This window comes from Tamandua tetradactyla, chromosome 3, assembly GCF_023851605.1.
Source record: "Tamandua tetradactyla isolate mTamTet1 chromosome 3, mTamTet1.pri, whole genome shotgun sequence".
Lineage (NCBI taxonomy): Eukaryota > Metazoa > Chordata > Mammalia > Pilosa > Myrmecophagidae > Tamandua > Tamandua tetradactyla.
Window position 1 is genome coordinate 136,698,903 of NC_135329.1, and position 23,599 is coordinate 136,722,501.

The 23,599-nt window shown below is 36.8% G+C and overlaps 1 long non-coding RNA gene across 2 annotated transcripts in view; it reads left to right on the plus strand.

The window, feature by feature from the left end:
* LOC143676362 (uncharacterized) overlaps nucleotides 1-22,998 on the plus strand; it is a 38,106-nt gene extending 15,108 nt beyond the window's left edge. The window contains exons 1-3 of one of the 2 annotated variants that reach the window (XR_013172036.1): nucleotides 5,923-6,018; nucleotides 12,302-12,375; nucleotides 22,816-22,998. This is a non-coding gene — a long non-coding RNA (uncharacterized LOC143676362). Of the gene's footprint in view, nucleotides 1-5,922; nucleotides 6,019-12,301; nucleotides 12,376-22,815 lie in introns of those variants that run through there. The other variant, XR_013172035.1, reaches the window with a different exon arrangement.
* Nucleotides 22,999-23,599: the final 601 nt, after the last annotated feature.

Sequence of the window (23,599 nt, forward strand, 5' to 3'; positions counted from 1 at the left end):
CCAGTTCTCTAGGCACCATTTATTGAAGAGACTGTTCTGTCCCAGGTGGGTTGGCTTGACTGCCTTATCAAAGATCAAATGTCCGTAGATGAGAGGGTCTATATCTGAGCACTCTATTCGATTCCATTGGTCAATATATCTATCTTTATGCCAGTACCATGCTGTTCTGACCACTGTGGCTTCATAATATGCCTTAAAGTCAGGCAGCGTGAGACCTCCAGCTTTGTTTTTTCCCTCAAGATACTTTTAGCAATTCGGGGCACCCTGCCCTTCCAGATAAATTTGCTTATTGGTTTTTCTATTTCTGAAAAGTAAGTTGTTGGGATTTTTTTTTTTTTTTTTTTTTAAAGGAAAGACAGAGAGAAGGAAGGAAGGAAGGAAGAAAGGGAAACATCTTTAAACATTTTCTTGTTTTATTGTATTCTGTTTCTCCGTATTTGTTACATGGGCTGGGGCCGGGAATCGAACCGAGGTCCTCCGGCATAGCAGGCAAGCACTTTGCCCGCTGAGCCACCGCGGCCCGCCCAGTTGTTGGGATTTTGATTGGTATTGCGTTGAATCTGAAGATCAATTTAGGTAGAATTGACATCTTAACTATATTTAGTCTTCCAATCCATGAACATGCTATGCCCTTCCATCTATTTAGGTCTTCTGTGATTTCTTTTAACAGTTTCTTGTAGTTTTCTTTCTATAGGTCTTTTGTCTATTTAGTTAAATTTATTCCTAAGTATTTTATTCTTTTAGTTGCAATTGTAAATGGAATTCATTTCTTGATTTCCCCCTCAGCTTGTTCATTGCTAGTGTATAGAAACACTACAGATTTGTTAATGTTGATCTTTTAACCTGTTACTTTGCTGTACTCATTTATTAGCTCTAGTAGTTTTGCTGTGGATTTTTCAGGGTTTTCAACGTATAGTATCATATCATCTGCAAACAGTGATAGTTTTACTTCTTCCTTTCCAATTTTGATGCCTTGTATTTATTTTTCTTGTCTGATTGCTCTGGCTAGAACTTTTAACATGATGTTGAATAACAATGGTGATAGTGGACATCCTTGTCTTGTTTCTGATCTTAGGGGGAAAGTTTTCAATTTTTCCCCATTGAGGATGATATTAGCTGTGGGTTTTTCATATATTCCCTCTATCATTTTAAGGAAGTTCCCCTGTATTCCTATCCTTTGAAGTGTTTTCAACAGGAAAGGATGTTGAATCTTGTCAGATGTCTTCTCTGCATCAGTTGAGATGATCATGTGATTTTTCTGCTTTGATTTGTTGATATGGTGTATTACATTAATTGATTTTCTTATGTTGAACCATCCTTGCATACCTGGGATGAATCCTACTTGGTCATGATGTATAACTCTTTTAATGTGTTGCTGGATTCGATTTACTAGAATTTTGTTGAGGATTTTTGCATCTATATTCATTAGAGAGAGTGGTCTGTAGTTTTCTTTTTTTGTAATATCTTTGCCTGGTTTTTGTATGAGGGTGATGTTGGCTTCATAGAATGAATTAGGAAGCTTTCCCTCCACTTCAATTTTTTTGAAGAGTTTGAGCAGGGTTGGTACTAATTCTTTCTGGAATGTTTGGTAGAATTCACATGTGAAGCCATCTGGTCCTGGACTTTTCTTTTTGGGAAGCTTTTGAATGACTGATTCAATTTCTTTACTTGTGATTGGTTTTTTGCGGTCATCTATTTCTTCTTGAGTCAAAGTTGGTTGTTCATGCCTTTCTAGGAACTTGTCCATTTCATCTACATTGTTGTATTCATTAGCATAAAGTTGTTCATAGTATCCTGTTATTACCTCCTTCATTTCTGTGAGGTCAGTGGTTGTGTCTCCTCTTCCATTTCTGATCTTATTTATTTGCATCCTCTCTCTTCTTCTTTTTGTCAATCTTGCTAAGGGCCCATCAATCTTACTGATTTTCTCATAGAACCAACTTCTGGTCTTATTGATTTTCTCTATTGTTTTCATGTTCTCAATTTCATTTATTTCTGCTCTAATCTTTGTTATTCCTTCCTTTTGCTTGCTTTGGGGTTAGTTTGCTGTTCTTTCTCCAGTTCTTCCAAGTGGACAGTTAATCCCCGAATTTTTGCCCTTTCTTCTTTTTTTGATATAGGCATTTAGGGCAATAAATTTCCCTCTTAGAACTGCCTTTGCTGCGTCCCATAGGTTTTGATATGTTGTGTTTTCATTTTCGTTCACCTCGAGATATTTACTAATTTCTCTTGTAATTTCTTCCTTGACCCACTGGTTGTTTAAGAGTGTGTTGTTGAGCCTCCACGTATTTGTGAATTTTCTGGCACTCTGCCTATTACTGATTTCCAACTTCATTCCTTTATGATCTGAGAAAGTGTTGTGTATGATTTCAATCTTTTTAAATTTGTTGAGACTTGCTTTGGACACAGCATGTGGTCTATCTTTGAGAATGATCCATGAGCACTTGAGAAAAAGGTATATGCTGCTGTTGTCGAGTGTAATGTCCTATAAATGTCTGTTAAGTGTAGCTCATTTATTGTAATATTCAAATTCTCTGTTTCTTTATTGATCCTCTGTCTAGATGTTCTGTCTATTGATGAGAGTGGGTAATTGAAGTCTCCAACTATTATGGTAGATGTGTCTATTTCCCTTTTCAGTATTTGCAGTGTATGCCTCACATATTTTGGGGTATTCTGGTTCGGTGCATAAATATTTATGATTGTTATGTCTTCTTGTTGAATTGTTCCTTTTATTAGTAGATAGTATCCTTCTTTGTCTCTTTTAACTGTTTTACATTTGAAATCTAATTTGTTGGATATTAGGATAGCTACTCCTGCTCTTTTCTGGTTGTTGTTTGCATGAAATATCTTTTTCCAACCTTTCACTTTCAACCTATGTTTATCTTTGGGTCTAAGATGTGTTTCCTGTAGACAGCATATAGAAGGATCCTGTTTTTTAATCCATTCTGCCAGTCTATGTCTTTTGATTGGGGAGTTCAGTCTATTAACATTTAGTGTTATTACTGTTTGGGTAGTACTTTCCTCTACCATTTTGCCTTTTGTATTTTATATATCATATCTAATTTTCCTTCTTTCTATACTCTTCTCCACATCTCTCTCTTCTGTCTTTTCGTATCTGTCTCTAGTGCTCCCTTTAGTATTTCTTGCAGAGCTGGTCTCTTGGTCACAAATTCTCTCAGTGACTTTTTGTCTGAGAATGTTTTAATTTCTCCCTCGTTTTTGAAGGACAATTTTGCTGGATATAGCATTCTTGGTTGGCAGTTTTTCTCTTTTAGTAATTTAAATATATCATTGCACTGTCTTCTTGCCTCCATGGTTTCTGCTGAGAAATCTACACATAGTCTTATTGGGTTTCCCTTGTATGTGATGGATTGTTTTTTCTTGCTGCTTTCAAGATCTTCTCTTTGTCTTTAACCTCTGACATTCTAACTAGTAAGTGTCTTGGAGAACACCTATTTGGATCTATTCTCTTTGGGGTGTGCTGCACTTCTTGGATCTGTAATTTTAGGTCTTTCGTAAGAGTTGGGAAATGTTCAGTGATAATTTCTTCCATTAGTTTTTCTCCTCCTTTTCCCTTCTCTTCTCCTTCTGGGACACCCACAACATGTATATTTGTGCACTTCATATTATCATTCAATTCCCTGAGCCCCTGCTCATATTTTTCCATTCTTTTCCCTATAGTTTCTCTTTCTTTTTGGATTTCAGATGTTCCATCCTCCAGTTCACTAATTCTAACCTCTGTCTCTTGAAATCTACCATTGTACGTTTCCATTGTTTTTTTCATCTCTTCTACTGTATCTTTCATTCCCATAAGTTCTGTGATTTGTTTTTTCAGACTTTCCATTTCTTCTTGTTGTTCATTTTTTGCCTTGTTCATGTCCCCCCTTAATTCATTGATTTGGTTTTTGATGAGGTTTTCTATTTCTGTTCATATATTCAGAATTAGTTGTCTCAGCTCCTGTATCTCTTTTGAACTATTGGTTTGTTCCTTTGACTAGGCCATTTCTTCAATTTTCCTGGTGTGATTTGTTATTTTTTGCTGGCGTCTGGACATTTAATTACCTTAATTAGTTTATTCTGGAGATTGCTTTCACTTATCTTACCTAGGGTTTTCTTGATAGATGTGTTTGTTGTCTATCTCTTCATTGACCTTCAGTTCACCTTTTTCTGGGCCTCTAGCTTAAGTTTTGTTTAACAGAGGGTAATTTTTCAGTTCTTGTTTTCTTGTTTCTTGTCCTGCTTGTAAGGTGCCTTTTCCCTCCCTACCCTTAGGAGGCTCTACATAGGTATTACAGACTCCAGCCAGGTTTTCCTGGACTAAGCTGGCCTCCTTTCAGGGGGAAGGAATCACCTGCATCAGTTTTCCCTGAGTGTGAGACCCAGCAGGTTGAAAGACTTTCCTGTGAAGTCTCTGGGCTCTGTTTTTCTTATCTTGCCCAGTATGTGGCACTTGTCTGTCTGTGGGTCCCCCCAGCAAAAGATGTTGTGGCTCTTTTAACTTTGGAAGTCTCTCCCCACTGGGGGCATGGTGGAGACAGAGGAAAGGTTGTAGGCTGGTTTTAATGGCTTCAAATTGCGAAGCCCTGGGGTCTGAATTCCTTGAGAGAGGGAGTCCACCTGAGTTGTGTTTCACCCCTCCTGTGGGGAAGGGTCAGGCAAGAGACAGCCCCGAAAGCAGCCTGTTTCTTCTAATGTATTTTTAATCTCTATTATTTTTTATTTAATCTTGATCGCTTCTGTTATGTTCCTTTTAAACTTCCTAATTCTTTTTTTCACACAACAAAACTTTACTTTTTTAGCTTCGTATCATATTTAGTTTATTCTTATCCATATTTTCATTCAACTTATTGGATTTATTTAGGAAATTTGTTTGAATTTCTTTGTTTAGTTGTTCCAAAGTTTGTTTTCCTCTGAAGTTTTAATTTGTTTACTTGAATGAATCATATCTTCCTGTTTCTCAGTATGGCTTATGATTTTTTGCTGATATCCAGGCATCTGATTATTTTGAATGTTGACTCTGAAAGTCATTTAATCCTTCTTACCAGGAGTTTTATTGTAAATTGACTGTGTGTTAAAGCTCTTCTTTAACACTTGATCCAGCTTATACTGAATCTTTAGAGCAGGCTGGTGGAACTGTTCAGATTTTCTCAGGTCTTCTATTCCTTTTTCTTGCCCTAGCCATGCAGTACAACTTTCAATATTTTCCTTTATGAGTAACTGTTTTAACTCCAAGAGATTTCTTTTTGAGGCTCCTTCTCTGGAGATCCTGCATTATTATATTTGTTTTTGTTCAAATTTTCCACCCCAGTGGCTCTGATTTGCTCAACTGCTTTCCACACTCAGTGCCCCCTTTTCATTACAACTTCCAGTCAGTTTTCTATTTTTTCCTGCCTCCAGGAGCTACCACATTAGGGCATCCTGCCCCAGGAAGCCTTCAGTGTTCAGAAGCATCTGTTATTCATTTAGGTGCACCAACAATTAGAGATCAAGTTGGGTGTGTATACCCTTGCCCACAGTTCCATCTCAGGCCTCACATTTTCTGGGGGCCCATTTGTATGCATCCTCTCGCCAACCACTCAGGCCCACCCTGGATCTATGTGGCTTTGGGCTCATACCTGAATGTGTGTGGGGTTCTAGGTCACTGCCGTGAATTACTATGTGATCTGTGGCCATGGCTGGACGTGCTTGGGTGGGAGTGGCTGTGTGACTCTTAAGCTATATCAGTACCTTCTTTTTCCTTCAATTTAGCATTTGTGGGGTCTTTTTCCAGTCTCTTATTTCCCTCCAGAATTCCAAATAAGTGGGATTTTCTCTTTTATTTAGTTGTCTCAGAGGGGAAACTTTCCCAGGAATGTCTTATGTCATCATCTTTATGATGTCAGTCTTGCTGTGAGTTTAATCTTTGAAAGATTCAATTACCATCTTAATTAGGGCCATCTACAGATACTAGTTTAATGGGGCTACTTTAGCTTTCATTGGTTATCTAATTATAAAACAATTGGAAGAAGTGATGATAAGGTAAGTTCTAGTTGCTCTGGAACCACATAAGAAAGGCATCTAACCCCAGTTTTGAGAATCAGAGAAAACTTACTGGAGATAGGACCCCTAAATCATAAGAGCCAAACAGGAAGTTAGGGAATTGAGAAATTTCTGGAACAAAGAGTAGCACTTGGTTATAGTGGGAAAATATTTACTTCTTTGATATAATCAGAGTATAAAGTGGAAGTTGGGAAGGTGTCTTATGATCCTTGGATGATGTTCTAGTTTGCTAGCTGCTGAAATGCAATATACCAGAAACAGAATGACTTTTAAAAAGGAGAATTTATTAAGTTTCAAGTTTACAGTTCTGAAGTCATGAAAATGTCCCAATTAAAGCAAGGGTATAGAAATGACCAATCTAAGGCATCCAGGGAAAGATACTTTGGTTCAAGAAGGCTGATGACATCCAGGGTTTCCAGAGACGTCCATGGTGACGTCTGCTAGTTTTCTCACTAGGCTTGTTCTTTCATGAAGCTCCCCCAGGGGCATTTTCCTTCTTCATCTCCAATGGTCTCTGACTGTGTGGGCTCTCCTGGTTCTCCTGACTCTTTCCAAAATGTTTCTTCTTTTAAAGGATTCAGATAAACTAATCAAGAGCCACCTGGAATTGGTGGAGTCACACCTCCCTCTAATCCAAGGTTAATACCCACAACTGGGTGAGTCACACCTCCCTGCAGATAATTTAATCAGGTTTCCAACCTACAGTACTGAATAGTAGTAAAACAAATGGCTGCCTCCACAAGATGGATCAGGAATAAAACATGGCTTTTCTAGGGTGCATATTTCTTTCAAACCAGCACAGATACAATTCAGTGGGGCTTCAAATTCTAACTCAAGCAGGGGTTCTTTGTGGGTCAGCAACATATTTGAGAAGTTGAATTAAGATTTTGGTGATGGAGGTGAAAAGTAAGTGCATGATTTAAAATATCTTTTTTTTATTGGATTTGATTTAAAATGTAATTTCCTTTGAAATTTTAAGCTCCATAAAGTTGGTCTTAAAATTTATATTTACCAAACAGAAGTCAAAATTTAGAAAAAAGAAAAAATTGTTAAGTAGTCTGTCCTATGAGTAAAATTACCATTGACAAATATTAATCAGTATGGTAGCATAATCAGATTTGTAATTTTGGCATTTTAACATTTTTATTGAAGTACGATTGACATGTGATAAACAGTACATGTGAAGTTTATAATTTGATGAATTTGATCCTTGGTTCTTTGCTTTTCTGTCACTTGGCAATGCACATGGATGCATCATCTTCTTTCTCTTCCAAGTTCCACTGATATCCAGCTGCTGGCAGCTCTCTGTGGCTTTTCTCTCCATCTGACTTTCACTATATTTATAATGGACTCCAGTAATCTGAGTCAGTCTAACCAGAGTCATTTAAACCGCACATTAACTGAAGTACTGAAGTAACATGTTGAAGAGATCTTATTTACAATTGGCCCTCGCCCACCAGAACACAGACCACAACCAAGAACATGTCCAAACTGGGTACCCAATTCAACGCACATCAGTCTCTTTATAATCTTTCCACACACACACACAAACCTCATTCACAGGCCCACTGGGTTGCTTTCTATTGATGTAGACTAGTTTCCATTTTCTAGAATTTTATATAAATAGAATCAGATTTGTATATTAAAAACAGTATAAGGGGATCAATTTTCTTAAAAAAAAAACATGCCCATGGTTCATTTAGAATTGAAAATGGGCAATTTAATGCTTTAGCATTGGATGTATCTCTCTACAAGTGTAAAATGATTTATGTCAAGGTTATTCATTACACATTGTAATTACAAAATAATGGAACAAGAGAAATGGGTTACATCAATCATGGCATACACTGTTCAACAACTGAAAAAGTTTTCTATCCTCATAGATAGAATATCCTTATCCATTTATGAAAATTGATGTACCTTAATTGTTAACTGGGAAAGGAAGATATAGAGCAATATCTTCATTCAGCAGAGGGAAGATCTATCATCTTTTATGAATAAAGGGCAAAAGAAAAAGTGTCTGTTTTTACTTTGTATTTGAACAAAATAAAACTCATTTCAGAAAGTTATATGCATTAAACTATTTGTGTGAAAGTTTAGAAAGAAACAATACCTATTTGTGTAATGAAAGTGTGCAAACATGGATGGGATAAACACAAACCAGCTTCAAGATCATGGTTATGTCTCAGGAAGAAAAGAGGAGACTGGAAATAGGAAGGGGTACAGATGGGTTGAAACTATCATGCTGATTTCCCCCAGAAAAGTCCAATAGATAAATTAAGGATTTTAAATCTAATTAGTATGTTTGTGGGTGTTTATTATCTTTTCCATTGTACTTTTCAGTATGTTTAAGATATTTTATAAGAAAAAATAGTTCAAAGTGTAACCTATTATGAGATTCACCTGATCTAGAGAATATGCAATTGGATTGATATCTTGCTGATTCTTATTCTGCTATGCTAAAAAATATGTCTAAATAGGCTCTAGAGGATACTTAATAAATAACAATTGTGTATTCTGGTGTTAGGAAGGTTTTACTACACTGGAAGAACAGTTACTAATATAACAGAAGCACATCTCTCCCCAGTCTGCCTTATAACTGGGGGCCACACGAGTCTGTCTGCCTCTGCTACTGCTTTGCCATCAGTGTTAGCAGCATTTCCCGTGGCTATTGTTCAGTCTGACTTGGCGACTTTTTGTCTGATCATACTTTAGCTCATCACACAGCAGTGATTGGTCTCCTGTTGTCCCTCATCCCTCATGCCACACTCAGTTGTGAAAGATGGCAGCTTGTACATTCATGCATGTGGATAGGCCATAAGCCTAGACCTTGGAGTCTGTAATTTTATCACAGCCAGGCAGTCATCTGCGTATGCAGATGGTGTTAATGTCTGAGTAAGCAGAGTCAGGAGGCAAAGTTTGACTTCCTGTTCTGAATAGGTGAGAGCAGTTCTTCCAATTAGATAATACAAAGCATAATGGAAACACAGTGTTCCCTAAACAATCTCGGTCTAGCATCATGTCCACTGGGTAGCTTTCCCCATGTCTTGTTTCCTAAAACACTAATCCAGGATGTTCACTCCTAAAAACAGCTAGCCTTAGGCCTGTCAGTGAGTCAGGCATCCTGATCCTTATGTCCCTTGACCAAGAACTTTAGCCCACACAAATTCTGCAGCCACTCATATTTCACTTGAGATGTGCAAAGAAAATTTTGTGCAACCTGAATGTCTGTAACTTTGAAATAGAGTAAAAGAGAGAGAAAAACAGGACATGGAAGCTTGTGATGTGAAATGGCTTAATGCTAGTGAGAAGACAGAAGATTAGAAGAAAGAGAATAGCCCAGAATGATCTTCACCACCAAAGGGGGAGAAGCTTGACTATCAGTCCATAATCTTTTATCTTCCAGAGAATAATTAGTAGTTATCACTGTAAAGTCTTGTAGAAAAAGTATTCTATGAGGCATCTGTCTAGCATATTTCTTGAGCTTCTCCTTTCACAATCATTACCACCTCCCAGCAGGGAGAATAATAATGATAAAAAGCATTAAATATTATATAATATATTAACATATATTAGGAGTACAATATCTAATTAATCAATTACATTATTATTGTAGTTGTTGTTATAACTAATCTTAATTGAGTACTCACTATGTACCAGGCACTCTTCCAGGCATTTTATGTGAATTTTCACTCACTTTTCTTATCAAAAACATGTACAATATTTTCCACATTACAGATGAGGAAATTGAAGCAAAATGAGATTGGGTAACTTGCCTAATATCACAGAGCTGAATATTAGAGCCGGAATTTGAACCTATGCACTGCGACTGAAACTCTTACCCACTGCAGTATGCTGTATTCATGAGCTTCACTCAATTCCCTTTTAGTCAAACATTTCCTTACCTCATTCAATGACTCTAGCCAGACAGCACATCTGAGTACTTCTTCTAAAGGTGTTTACTATCCAGCAGTGTTAACAGGCAACCTTTTCTTTTAGGTTGATCTATCTCAGGAAGTGGCAAAAGAAAGAAAGGGTAAAGAAGGGAGGGAGGAAAGAGATGAGAGGAAGGAAAGGCGAGGGGAAGGAAGGGGGAGAGAAGGGGAGAGGAGAAGAGGGGAGGAGAGGAGTTAGAGGCCACCATACATTCTAAAAAGGATATGGGAAAGGCTGTCTCTGAAGATGCCATGAGGTTTTTAGAGTGAAAAGTCACAGATAATCAGCTCCGAGGGGTAGCTAGGAAGTTACTGTGATTGGGAAGGCTAAAGGGTTTAAAGAACCTTTTGGGTTTCTTCCTTTCTTACTCTCTGATGTAGGAAAAGCAGTTCTGAGAAGTTTGAAGGCCTGGTGAACAGATAGCAGATCCAAGTTCTTACATAGCCAAAAGTCTCAAGACAGTAAATTGATGTGTCAAACATTAGAGGTGGCACCACTATGAGATATTACTACACATATATTAGAATGATTAAAATTAAAAATACTGACAATACTAAATGGTGTCACAGATGTGGAATTAGTACACTCACACATTGTTGGTGGAAATGGAAAATGGACAGGAACTCTGAAAAACAGTTTGGCAGTTTCTTACAAACTTAAATATGCACTCATAATATGGCTCAGTAACCCCACTCCTAGGTGTTTACTCAAGAGAAATGAAAGGTTATATCTATAAAAAAACCTTATACATCAACGCATGCAGTTGCTCTATTTATAATTATCAGTAACCAGAAACAGCCTAAATGCCCATCAAGAGATAAATGGATAAACTTTTATGTCCATGCAATGGAATAAAATACAACTCAATAAAAAGGAACATATTATTGACAAAACTTGAGTGACTCTCAAAGGCATTGTGCTAAGATAATGATGCCAGTCTCAAATGGTTTTAATACTGTATAATTTCACTTCTATGATATTTTCAAAAACACAAAACTATAATCACAGAGAACAGATCAGAGGATCCCAGGAGTTAAAGGTGGGAGAACTAGGTATCTACAGAGGGACAGTTTTTTTGAGTGATGGAAATTTTCTTGTGTCTTGATTGTGATGGTGGTTTTAGGAATTTCTTCATGTGTTAAAATTCACAGAACTCTGCATACACACACATAGCACACATTTCAGTTTGCTAAAGCTGCCAGAATGCAATATACCAGAAGTGGATTGACTTTAACAATGTGGATTTATTAACTTAAAATATGCAGTTCTCAGGCCATGAAAATCCCCAAATTAAGGCACCAAGAGGAAGATACCTACTCTGAGGAAAGGCTACTGGCATCCGGGGTTCTTCTGTCACATGGGAAGGCACATGGCAATGTCTGCTGTCTCTTCTCTCCTGAGTTTTTTTTTTCACTAGCTTTCTCTCAGCTACTGTGGGTCCTTGTTTATTTCTCTTGGGGAATTGCTCTCTAAGCTCTCAGGCCTTTTACTGTCTTTTAGGCTCTTCACATAGGACTCCAGTAATGGATTAAGATCCACCCTGAGTGGGCTAGGTGACATCTCAATTGAAATAGCCTAACCAAAGGGTCCCACCCACTGTAGGTCTGCCTCCAGAAGAATGGATTAAAAGAACATGGTCCTTCTCCCAGAACATCAGCCAGTTGCATTCCCCTACCCCATAATGTTGACACCCCTTTTCAACATGAAGACATTAGAATGCTCATTGCCCAAGTATCCCTGAAGATTGAGAGAATGATCAAGTGACAGGGAGGAGTGGTAACAGAGAAGTCAGGATGTAACAAATGAACATTACTACTGAATCATTATTCAGTAGTAATAATGATTATTATTATTATAATAATAATCAGAACTATAATCATTATTCTAGTGTATTAGAACAGCCAGAAGGAAATTCCTGAAATTATGGAACTATAACCCATACTATATTTTGAAATTTGCTCTATGACTACTTGTTAAACTGAACTTTGAAATTTATCACTTTTCTGAACATATATTTCACACATGCACAAAACATTAGTGATGGCTACTCTTGAAAGAAAATAATCATAATTAGAGCTTGGGCTCTTTTAGAGTTTACTAGTATGTAACCTTGCTTCAGATGCTTACAACCTCACAAAGAGAAAAGGATGAAAATGAGATGGTTCCACTGACCCTCTCTGAAGGATTAACTGAAAGGAAGATTAAGAATAAGAAAGACATTTAGGTTCTGGAAACTAGGTGTCTATACTTGTTGCATGTTAAAATGTTTATAATTAAAAATTTCTGTTTAAATAACATTAACAGCTTAATTTTTCTCTCCTTGTAGGCAAAAACAAAGCCGTCCAAATGAACAAGCAAAAGGGCTTCTTTCTACATGGAGGCTCTGGATTTGAATAAAAGGTACATAGAATTAAAATTCAGTATTCAGAAATTTTGGAATTTTTTTAAATGGTTGTTCTTCTAGGAAAGACATCTCCTGAGGTAATTATTAAAATTGCTTAAGTAGCAATAGGAAAATTCACTCTTGTAATTTTTAAAAACCGCTTTCTTCTTAAACGTCAGTATTCATGGATTTCCTGCCAATGTGGCTTGTCAGGCAGGGTTCTTCATTTGCAGGCTGCAGCTTTCAGTTCACAAGTGAAAATTCACAAACTCCAGCCTAATGTTGATAATTAAATGTATCCTTTGTAATCACCTCTGCTTGCACTGTGGTAACCAAACCAATGCGATCAAGTTGAATAACTTACAAATTTAATGACTAATTTTCCTATTCCAGCAAAATGTTCTTTGCTGTCTGAAATGTTCTCCTTTTTATGTCTTATATTTCTACACATAATTTTCCTGTTTCAGAGGGAATTTTACAAAACAATTTCTAGTATACATCCACTCTTTGGAGAAGCAACATTGTCCAAAAGCTGGCTTTCCTGACTCTACTGAGCTAGAGGCCAAACAGGTAAAAGTAGACAAAGAATTTAAATGGAAATGTTTCCACAATTAATATTAAGTGAAGCTTGTTATAACTTTTATAATTTTGCCCAGAGGCTGCCACCTCTCCAAGAGGACAGCAACTCCAGACTGAGCTCTTAGTGTAAGGCCGTGAATACAAATTTTGAAAAGTTTGCTGTTATTATTTATCACATTCTTTGTGTGTGTGTGTGTGTTTATTTAGAAATAAAAGGCAGTTAAATTAATAGAATAATAGAATGGAGGGATTTTGACTTATTAATTCAGGGATTTTCTTATCTGATATAGTAGATTAGATTGTGCACTCCAGAAAAATACGTGTTCTTGATCTTGGTTTGTATTCCTATGGTTTTTTTTTTTTTTTAACCCATTGTAAATTGGGACCTCGTGAAGATATTATTTTTAGCCAAAGTGTGGCCATACTGAATAAGGGTGGGTATTTATCCGGATTATTGGAGGCCATATAAAGAAAAAGGTACAGAAAAGAAGCCAGAGACAGGGAAGTCAGTGTGAGCCGTAGAGAAAGGAGAGAGCATTGCTGTGTGATGTGACAGGAAGATTTAGGGAATTCCGAGAATTATCACGAACCAGCCCTGCAATGCCACACCCCTGGGAGGAAGCAAGCCTTCCAACCTCTGAAATGGTGAGACCAGAAATTCCCATTGTCAAAGCCAACCCATTTTGTGATCGTTGTCATAGCAGCCTAGAAAGCTCAGATACCTGATTATCCTCTCTGATATTGTAAAAATAAATGAAAATATAATCATTTGTAGTTTATATTTTTGTAATAATTAGTATTTTTTAAGTGGCAATGTACCTCATCTCTACTTTCCTGGCTTTGGCACCGAGAGCCCTGCATTCCAGAAAACCCCTCAAACCTGAGCAAAACAGGATGGTTGGTCATCCTACTTATTATTCTTATTGTGATCCAGTTTGTGCTGTGTTCTGATAACGGGGAAAGTTTGAATCATGTACCTTTGAATTACATTTATATTTTATTATTTTCCTAATTAAGAAGCTTAGAAGTGAATTGTTGGGTTAAAGGTTATAATAATTTTATAGTTTTTAACACATATTTTCAAATTGTCTTAGGACAAAGATGTAACTCCTACCCGATATCAAAGTAGTTTCAAAGCTATAGAAAGCCTCATAGCTTGTACTGACACAGGAATAGATATATAAATGCGTTATATTTGCTCAAATCCAGAAATAGATCCAAATATGTATAGGGACTTAAGATATGAAAGAAGTGGTGTCTGCTATCAGTTGGGGAAAGATGAATTATTTAATGAATGTTGTTGGGCAGCTGGGTATCGTTCTGGAAAAGAAATGGAACCCCGTCTCCCTTTTTATAACAGAATAAATTCCAGATATATCACAATTTAAATGTTAAAAATAAAACCATAAAAATACAGAACACATGTGTTAGTTAGATTCAGTTGTCAACTTGGCCAGGTGAGCATACCTAGTTCTGTTGCTACGGACACAAGCCAATGGTACGTGAACCTCATCTGTTGCTAATTACATCTGCAGTCGGCTAGGAGGCGTGTCTGCTGCAATGAGTGACGTTTGACTTAATTGGCTGGTGCTTAAATGAGAGAACGCAATGTAGCACAACCAAGCAGCTTGGCATTCCTCATCTCAGCACTTGCAGCTCAGCCTAGGCCTTTGGAGATGCAGAAAGAAGTCACCCCGGGGAAAGCTGTTGGAACCCAGGGGCCTGGAGAGAAGACCAGCAGAGACCATCCTGTGCCTTCCACGTAAGAAAGAACCTCAGTGGAAAGTTAGCTGCCTTTCCTCTGAAGAACCAACAAAATAAATCCCCTTTTATTAAAAGCCAATCCATCTCTGGTGTGTTGCATTCCGGCAGCTAGCAAACTAGAACAACACACAAGTCATTTTTGGTGTTATCTTTGAGTGGGAAATAATTTTCTAATTAAACAAAAATCCCAAAACTACAAGGAAAATCACTGATTCTCTTGAATATATATATAAATTTTAAAAGATACATATCTGCAGATAAACATACTATCAAATTCACAAGAAAAATAATAAATTGGGAAAAATATTTTCAGTGCAGATGAAAAATATTTTTTGTTAAAGAAAAAATAGTTCAAAGGAAAAAAACCACAATGACCAATAAATAAAACACAATATGTATGGCATCATTAATGCCTGAAATTGTAAGTTAAAACAGTTTTTTAAGCGATAATATTGGCAAAGATGAAAATGTTTAATAATATCCAGTTTAGAATGGGAGTAGAAAAATAGGCATTTTTTCCCAAGGTGCCTGTAAATTGAAACAATATTTGGGGAGGGCAATTTTACAATATTTATGATATTTCAAACTAACATATTCCCTTTGCTCAACAAATTCATTACTAGGAGTTCATCCTACCAATATATTCATTCATTCAAATACACAGACACATATAGAAGAATGTTCACTGCTGCATTATTTATAGCAGCAAAGAATTGCCCATCAGTAGAAGTCTCGTTAAGTAAATTATGTGACAACTACTTAATATAATACGGGGCAGATTTGTATTCACAGAAATGGATAGCTGTTATTAAGTGAAAAAATAGATTTAAAGAAGAGCATGTTTAGTGTGAGTCCATTTGTGTAAAAAAAAGTATATATATATATATAAATAAATAGTCTGGAAAAGTAAACATGAAGCTATTAAGAATTGTTACCTCTGGCGAGTAGGAATGGATGCTGGAGGCTGGAGCCAGAAACTTTACCTTTTGTTTTACACAAACAAATCATATAAATCATTTTTTACATGATTTACTTTGTTGTGTTTTTTTTTGTTCACGAATATGAATTTTTTAAAATATTAATAGGTTTTTTCTTTTAAAGCTTGTACCAACTTGTTCTTCCATGTGGTTTTGTGGTATCTCACCATAAATATGGGTATTTCTTAAATGGCTTCATTCAAGTTAATCAAAGTTGAACTTCAGGGAAAGGAGAAAGAGCATGGGCCTGATGCTTACTCATGTGTCCATTCTGTTTGCCCCTGTTTCTAAGAACTTACTCCAAATTGGTGTGAATACAAAGACACTAAGTATATCTCCTACTCTTAGTTATGGGACAAGCCCCTAAGATCATAGAAATCAAGGAAAACTCCTCCAACCCCCACCATTGCTACCTTTTTCTTGCATTTTTACTATTCAGCAATCACGTCATAGCACGTGGCCCTGGCTTGGTAGGTGGTACTGTCAGGGACAGAAAGTAAGGCTACCTCATGGGTTTGTTAAAAGGATACATGAAGCAATAAGGGAGGAAGGAAAGTCTCCGGCACCCTGGAATAGCTGTGTGGCTGAGGCTCAGTGAAGTTAGGGTTTTGTTTATTTGGTCACCCCATTAACTGAGCTCATCGATCTTGAGCAATTATGGGGACTCATCTCTGCTATGAGTCTCACCTCCTACCTGCCCTGAACCAGCTCACTCATCCCACCCATAGCTTCTGCTTCCTCATATTTTCAGCTACCTCGTGGCTCTTCAGAGCCTTCCCACCGTAAAGCATCTTCTCAACTTCTGCTCCCATGTGTTCTGCTCCTGGAGATTCTCTTTGTTTCCTACATCCCAGAGTAGGAAGTCTAGATACTTACCTGTACTGGAAACATTTCATGCCAGGTCCCATTGGATGGTTGACCATGATTTAAGTATCTACCTAATTTATTAATAATAAGGAAGTATAGAATAAAGAACTTATTCACTCTATGCTAACACCAATATGGTAAAGATGTTTGAGTTGACACTGGGAAACTATTCTGGATTCTTTACCTAAGTAACTTAATCACAATTGCCAAAAGATGGAAGCAACCCAAGTGTTTATCAACTGATGAATTTATAAATAAAATGTGGTATATACATACAGTAGAATTTTACTCAGCCATAGAAAGGTATGAAACCCTGATACATACACTAACCTGGATGAACCTTGAAGACATATTGTTGAGTGAAATAAGCCTTACACAAAAGAGCAAATATTGTACGATCCCACTGCTTTGAAACCATTAGCATAAGCAAATTCATAGAGTCAGAATCTAGAATACAGGTTACCAAGGGACAGGCTAAGGATAAGGAATGGGAAGTTAAGGCTTAAAAGTACATCATTCCAAATAAGAATGATGGAAGTGTTTTGATAATGGATGGTGGTGATGATAGCACAACATTGTGAATGCGATTAGCAGCACTGAAATATATATCTGAATATGATTAAAAGGGGAAATGTTAGATTATATATGTGGTGACAGAATAAAAATAAAAACATGGAACTGCACCTCACCAATGGTGAACCCTAAAGTTAAACCATGGACTTTAATAGTACAATTATAAAAATGTGCTAAAATCAATTGTAACAAATGTTCCACACCAGTGCAAGGTGATGGTGATGGGGTGGTAAATGGGAATTCTATATTTTATTCATGATTATTCTGTAAACCCACAACTTCTCTAATTAAAAAAATTCAAAGAACAAGAAAATTGCACTTCCACTGTTAATAGTTAAAGCTCCTCCTTCAGCCACATATGGTAAAAGCAATGACAACCTAATCATATCTGATAAGAAGTTGGTCCAAAACAATAGGAATTATCAAGAAGACAATAAATATTATTTAATGTATCCTTCTGATTTTCTATAGTATATATCTATTATAATGTATACAGTATACTAGTATGTTAATAGATTAGCAATTGTTAATAGCTAAGTAAACATGTAATTAGTAATATGTTTAAAAATTAACTAACAGTGTTCATAAAAAATTGTGCTAGTTTGAAACTGTTATGCGCCCCACAAAAGCCATGTTCTTTTTCCTAATCTAGTCTTTTGGAGGCCGACCTATTGTTTAGGGTTGGACTTTTTGATTAGGTTGTTTCCATGGAGATGTATCTCTGCTTATTCAAGGTGGGTCTTAATCCACTTACTGGAGTCCTTTAATAGGGAACCACATTGGAAAAAGCTCAGAGCCAACAAAGACAGAGACATTGGAGATGCAGAAAGAAAATGACCCTGGAGAAGCTGTTTGAAACCAGAAGCCAAAGGACCAATAGACACCAGCCATGTGCCTTCCAGCTGACAGAGGCGTTTCAGATACCATCGGCCTTTCTTGAGTCATGGTATCTTTCTATGGATGCCCTAGTTTGGATGCTTTTATGGCCTTAGAATTGTAAATTTGTAACTTAATAAATCCCCTTCATAAAAGCCAACCCATTTCTGGTATATTGCATTCTGGCACCATTAGCAAACTCAAGCAGTAATAAAAACATTGAGACTTCTATTAGAAACTGTAAACTACCCACTAAAATGTAACTAAGGTCAATAGTCCTTTCTGATATGTTCAGTTTCATCAGTTAGCACCTAGCGTTTAAGCCATGTCCAGAATCTCTTGTGAGCCAGACTAGATACTGTTTATTTTATGCCATGATCCCAAACATCCATGTTTTCTGGAAATAGGGATTCTGATATAATAGCCAATTCTTTAAGCAGAAGCAGTAAGTGTGGAGGAGGTCTGTGACAGAATTTGTGTACTTATCATGTAGTGTATGATGCAGTATCTAAGCAGTGTGCAGGGGCAGAAATCATAGCACATTGTCATCTGCTGAGAGATGGAATGGAATGGAAGGGCACTCACATGAAAAGAATGCAAGCACCACAGGAAAGTGATGCAGAGTTAAAGAGCTGGGAATTTCTTATCCCCACATGGCTGAGTTGATAACAGGAGTTTGTAATTAAGCATCTTACTATGACTGAATTCTGGGATCTAACATTATTGGCAGACTCAGGGGTCCGTACGGATGCTTATAACTTGAGGTATAGAAAATCATTTTAGGGAGGAGTCAGCAATATGGAATCCTAGGGAGGAAAACTGAATTAGAAAACAAAATGGGTAACCAACTAACAGGGACAAGGGCAGATCCAGAGTCCAAGGGGGAATCTAAATAGGCAATCAGACCTGGAAGTCAAGTGCTGACCTGTACAGAGCATCAGGGCAGCTCTTGTTAATTTTGTCGAACTGCTAATGTCTAAGAGAATTTTTATTGGCCAAATTGGGAGCAACTTATAAGTGTGAAGGATTTAGAAAACAGGGCCAAAACCCATTCCCCTTGCTAACGTCTTTTGAAATGCCACAATTTCACTATAATAGTAGTCCACATAAGTAAGTTACATAGATGGTAACAAATATAGACAGAATTAGAAGAGATCTGCTATTTTTAAAAGGATAAAATTCCTAGGCTGCTTTCAAAAATTCTCCACAAAACATTCCCAAAACTACTTTTCAAGGCTTGTCAGTCATTGTAATTTTCAAAATAACGTGGAGTCAAGCCATTTCTGACTGTAAGCATTTACTCAAACAAGCCTTGCATATGCATGTCTTTTTATTTCAGTGCCTCTGTTCTTGGTCTTTTTTTAAAAAATAGTTCTTCCCATCACTTATTGCTCCTGGACCAGTAATCAGCATTTCCTTGGAACTTCTTCAGACCTACTGAATCAGAAACTTGAAGGAGGGGCCCAGCAATCTGCGTTTTAGCAAGCCCTCCTGGTGATTCTGATGCATCTTAATGTTTGTGGGCTATTAAACTAAAGAAAGTTCACTCACCACTGCCCCCCACCCAACCCAGTCACATTTCACTCCCTCCAGTACAGATCTGCGATCCCTTCCATGAGCACTCAGATGATCCTGTACCAATCAATCATATTAATTAGAAACATTCTAATACAAAGTTTCAAATTGTTCCAGGACCATCTTACACTTTTAAAATCTTGGAGGACCTCACCATGCTTTCGTTTACTTGGGATATATCAATTGATAATTACTGTATTAGAAATTAAAACTGAAATAATTTTAAAACATTTATAATGTAATTATTTAAAATAACAAAAATAAACTAATTACATGTGGAAACAATTTACTTTTGATGAAAATTTCCTACATTTTTCCCAAAAATGAGAAAAGTAGCATTGTTTTATATTTTTTTCAAATATCTTTGATGTCTGGTTTAAAAGAAGGCAGTTGCATTCTCATACTTCTTTCTACATTTAAAATGTTAAAATATGTTCTTTTGGTTGAAGAGTATGAATAAAAATTGGCCTCTCTCAGATATATAGCTGGAAAAGAGAGGAGTATGTTAATAGCCTTTTCAGATAATTGTGGATATTCTTTATATTCCAAAAGTTTATAAGGGGTAAATGTTTTAAGATCAGTTGCAATATGAAAGCTGTAATAATATCAGTGAACTTTTTTTACTCTGCTACATTAAAATCTCTTGACAGGTCTTGCACTTTGAAATGTGTCTTTTACCTATGCATTGTTTTATAACAACATGACTTGGTCACTTAGAAATATTCCCTGAGTTATGTAGATTTTCCAAATGTCATATTTCATTATATAGTATCAAAAAATCACATTTGGTAATGTTACCGTCAAATTCAACAGAAAAAAAATCTTTTAAGTATTGGGAAACTCTCAAATTCACCTTGGCAGATAGAAATTTTTCAGAATTCTAATTTTTGCTTGAAAGCTCAAATTTTATCTCTGGGAACACACATTGTCAGTTGTTTCCTTTGAAATGACAGGCTCACTTCATTCCTATTCGAGAAACTGCCTGCCAAATACCAAATCTGAAAAGCCATAATTTGCCTGCCTGTCATTCTTTCAAGTAAAAAGTTGTTTTCCAGGAAAAAAAAAACTTGCTAAGTTGCTGACTCAATTGCACAAGTGCTTTTCCTTGAGACAATTGTCATCCTTTGATATGAAGCAGAAGTGATTTATTCATGCATCCAGTTTAATCTCAGAATATTTAAAAGATGTGTACTCAAGGATCAAGATTTAATGAAACTGATGTTTTTTTCTGCTTCATCAAGGATATTCTTCAGTAAAACTGGCTTGCTCTTTTTTCTTTCCTCCCTCCCTCCCTCTCTTTTTACCTCCCTTTTTTTTGGAGGGTGGGAGTGGGGGTTTTGGTAGGGGGGGGTGGGTGCATGGGCCAGGAATCAAACCTGGGTCTCCTGCATAGCAGACAGGTATGCTACCCATCCCTCCCTCTCTTTCTTTTCTGCAAGTGTATGATAGTAAAAATGCAATAACTAAGTACAATGCAGTTGTGTCACTAACTGAATTTGTGCTATGGCATCAGCAATTTTACCCACCATTGCTTTGGCACATGTATGTAAATGTCAACAAAGTGGGAAAAAAAAGCAAATAACATCTTAATGTTATTATGAAAAGAATTCTGACCACACACACTCCTTGAAAATGTCGCAAAGAGCCCCAAGGGTCCATGGGCCACACACTGAGAATTGCTGTACAAATAGAAAACTCCTTGTTGCTAGTTTCGCTCTTCTCTAGAATTAAAATTTCTTGGGATTAGGAATTTTATCTGTATTGTTTATAATTTTCCCTCCAAAGCCTAGAAAAGTGTCCAGCACATAATAGGGAAAGATAAATGTGTATGTAACAAATGAATGGATTTAATGTTAGCTTATTTTGAAGCTTGAACTGTACTGTTTTTCATTTATTGTTCTAATAAACATTGATCAGTCATTTTGGCTGATTAAAACAAAAACCAGACAACATAAAGCAAATTTCTTAGAAAGTTTTTCCCTGAATGTGGAGATATTCTAAGAAATAGACTGTTAAAAGAGATCATCTTTAATTCCATAGAACAACTCCCCTTGTGCCTGAAAGTAGGAAAAAGTGCCTCTGACGCATTCGCTCCAGTGACTTCCTCATCAGGGAATCCTGCCTCCAAGTTCGGCTTTTCCATGCACTCTCTCTAACAGATAATACAAAACACATTCTTTCCTACTTTTTTTCTTTTACCAAAAGCTTCTTTAAAAATGGCAGTGGGGAGAGTAATTATAAAATATTTAATGCCCACCCACATTTTCAAATACTTTTTTTTTCCAGAAATAATGTGCTTCTTATTTCAATGATCAGTCCCTGTGAATAGCATCATACCTCGCATAGCCCCTCCAATTTTTTTTTTTCTAGTAGAGAACTTGTCAAATAGAGAACATAACATCCATCATCAAAAGCCACACTGCAAGGACATTTTGCTCATGCTGTTTTCTCCGTATGGAATGCCCTGCTTCCCCTTTCCTGACAGGTATTGCCTGTCATTCAACCTTAACTCAGATTTTACCTCCTCAGTATGGCCTTCCAGTCTTTCATGTATGCAAGTTAAATTACACTCACTTCCATCTTTTTTCCCACAATTATCTAAACATATCCTGTTACAGCCCTTGTCGTAGTTAGTTTTAGTCCTTTACCAGCAGGGACTGTCATTTTCATCTTTGTGTCCTTAAGACCTTGTACAGTGCCTGGAATAGAGTAGATAATTTGAAATGGCCTTTTAGATTATTATTTTGTATGAAGAGAATATAATTATCTTATTGAGAGAACAGCGGCAAGATTGCTTTATCTTCTGGTATCAATGGTACATTCTGACACTCACTATATGGCATTAAAGTCTAAGATAAATTGTAGATTTCACTAAAGGCTGTATAAATCTTGGTAACTTTGTGGACCAGTCCTGCCCAGAATAAATGCAAAGAAATTATAAAGCTGCAAGAAAAGAAATAATGAAAAGCAATTTAAATCTTCACTTGCCTTTCGGAAACATCAAGGAAGGAGTGCATTCGCAGAGAGAACAGACCAGATCTTTGCTACTCAAAGTGTGGTTTGTGGACCAGCAGCAGCAGCATCACTGGGTGCTTGTTGGACACTCAAAATCGCAGGTCCCAGTAGGACCTACTGTATAAAAATCTGCATTCTAACAAGGCCCCCCAGGAAATTTGCATACAAATTAATGATTGAAAAGCACTGGTATAAATTCTTAGACGTTGGCCATTTCTTTCATTTTCACAGCTCCTTGAGAGCAGCTGATCCCGTAGCTCTGATCTGGTTGTGCTTCGTCATGGTGAATTTCAGTGAGGAAAATAACCCCGGCCTCACCCCTCCTCTCCCCAAAAGAAGGAAGAATAACCAAGCTGAGAAGAAAGTGATCCTGACAAGGATGAGGAAAAGTGAAGCAGCAGAGGGACACACATGTAGAAAGTATGTGAGTTGCTCTACCTGTGCTTTGTTATATTGCCTTGAAAAAAGAACACTATTGATTGATTGATTGATACTCTCTTGAAGAAAACCACAACCTATCAGGATTCAGATTACTGAGGTCAGATTCAGCATTTTGAAAATAATATTGATTAAAGAAAAGCACTAAACTGCTATTGGTGATCAAGGCACGTAAGTTCAGACAAATTTTAAAGTCTGTTCTTTTTAAGATATTCTTTTTAGCTATAATTGTTTATTGCACCTCACCTGTCTGTGACACGTGATTTTAGCAGCTCAGAAGTGATTCCCTTAAAAAAAAAAAAAGAAAGGTGTCTTACTCCAAACTTATTAACCTGTTTACTTGTGATTCCCTGTTGAACTCTAACTCGCTGTGCTTAGCAAAGATGTGAACCTCATTTAGAGTCAGCCGTACATGATGTAAGAAGCCTCTGGTGTTGACTTTTCACAATAGAAGCAGTGATTGGTTTGGTTTTGGTTTTTGCACATATTCATAACTTGTTGCTTAATTTTCTTTTGTATGCTCTATGATGGGGTCACATTTCATTCTTTTTCCATGTGTGTAGCCTGTTATTGCAGG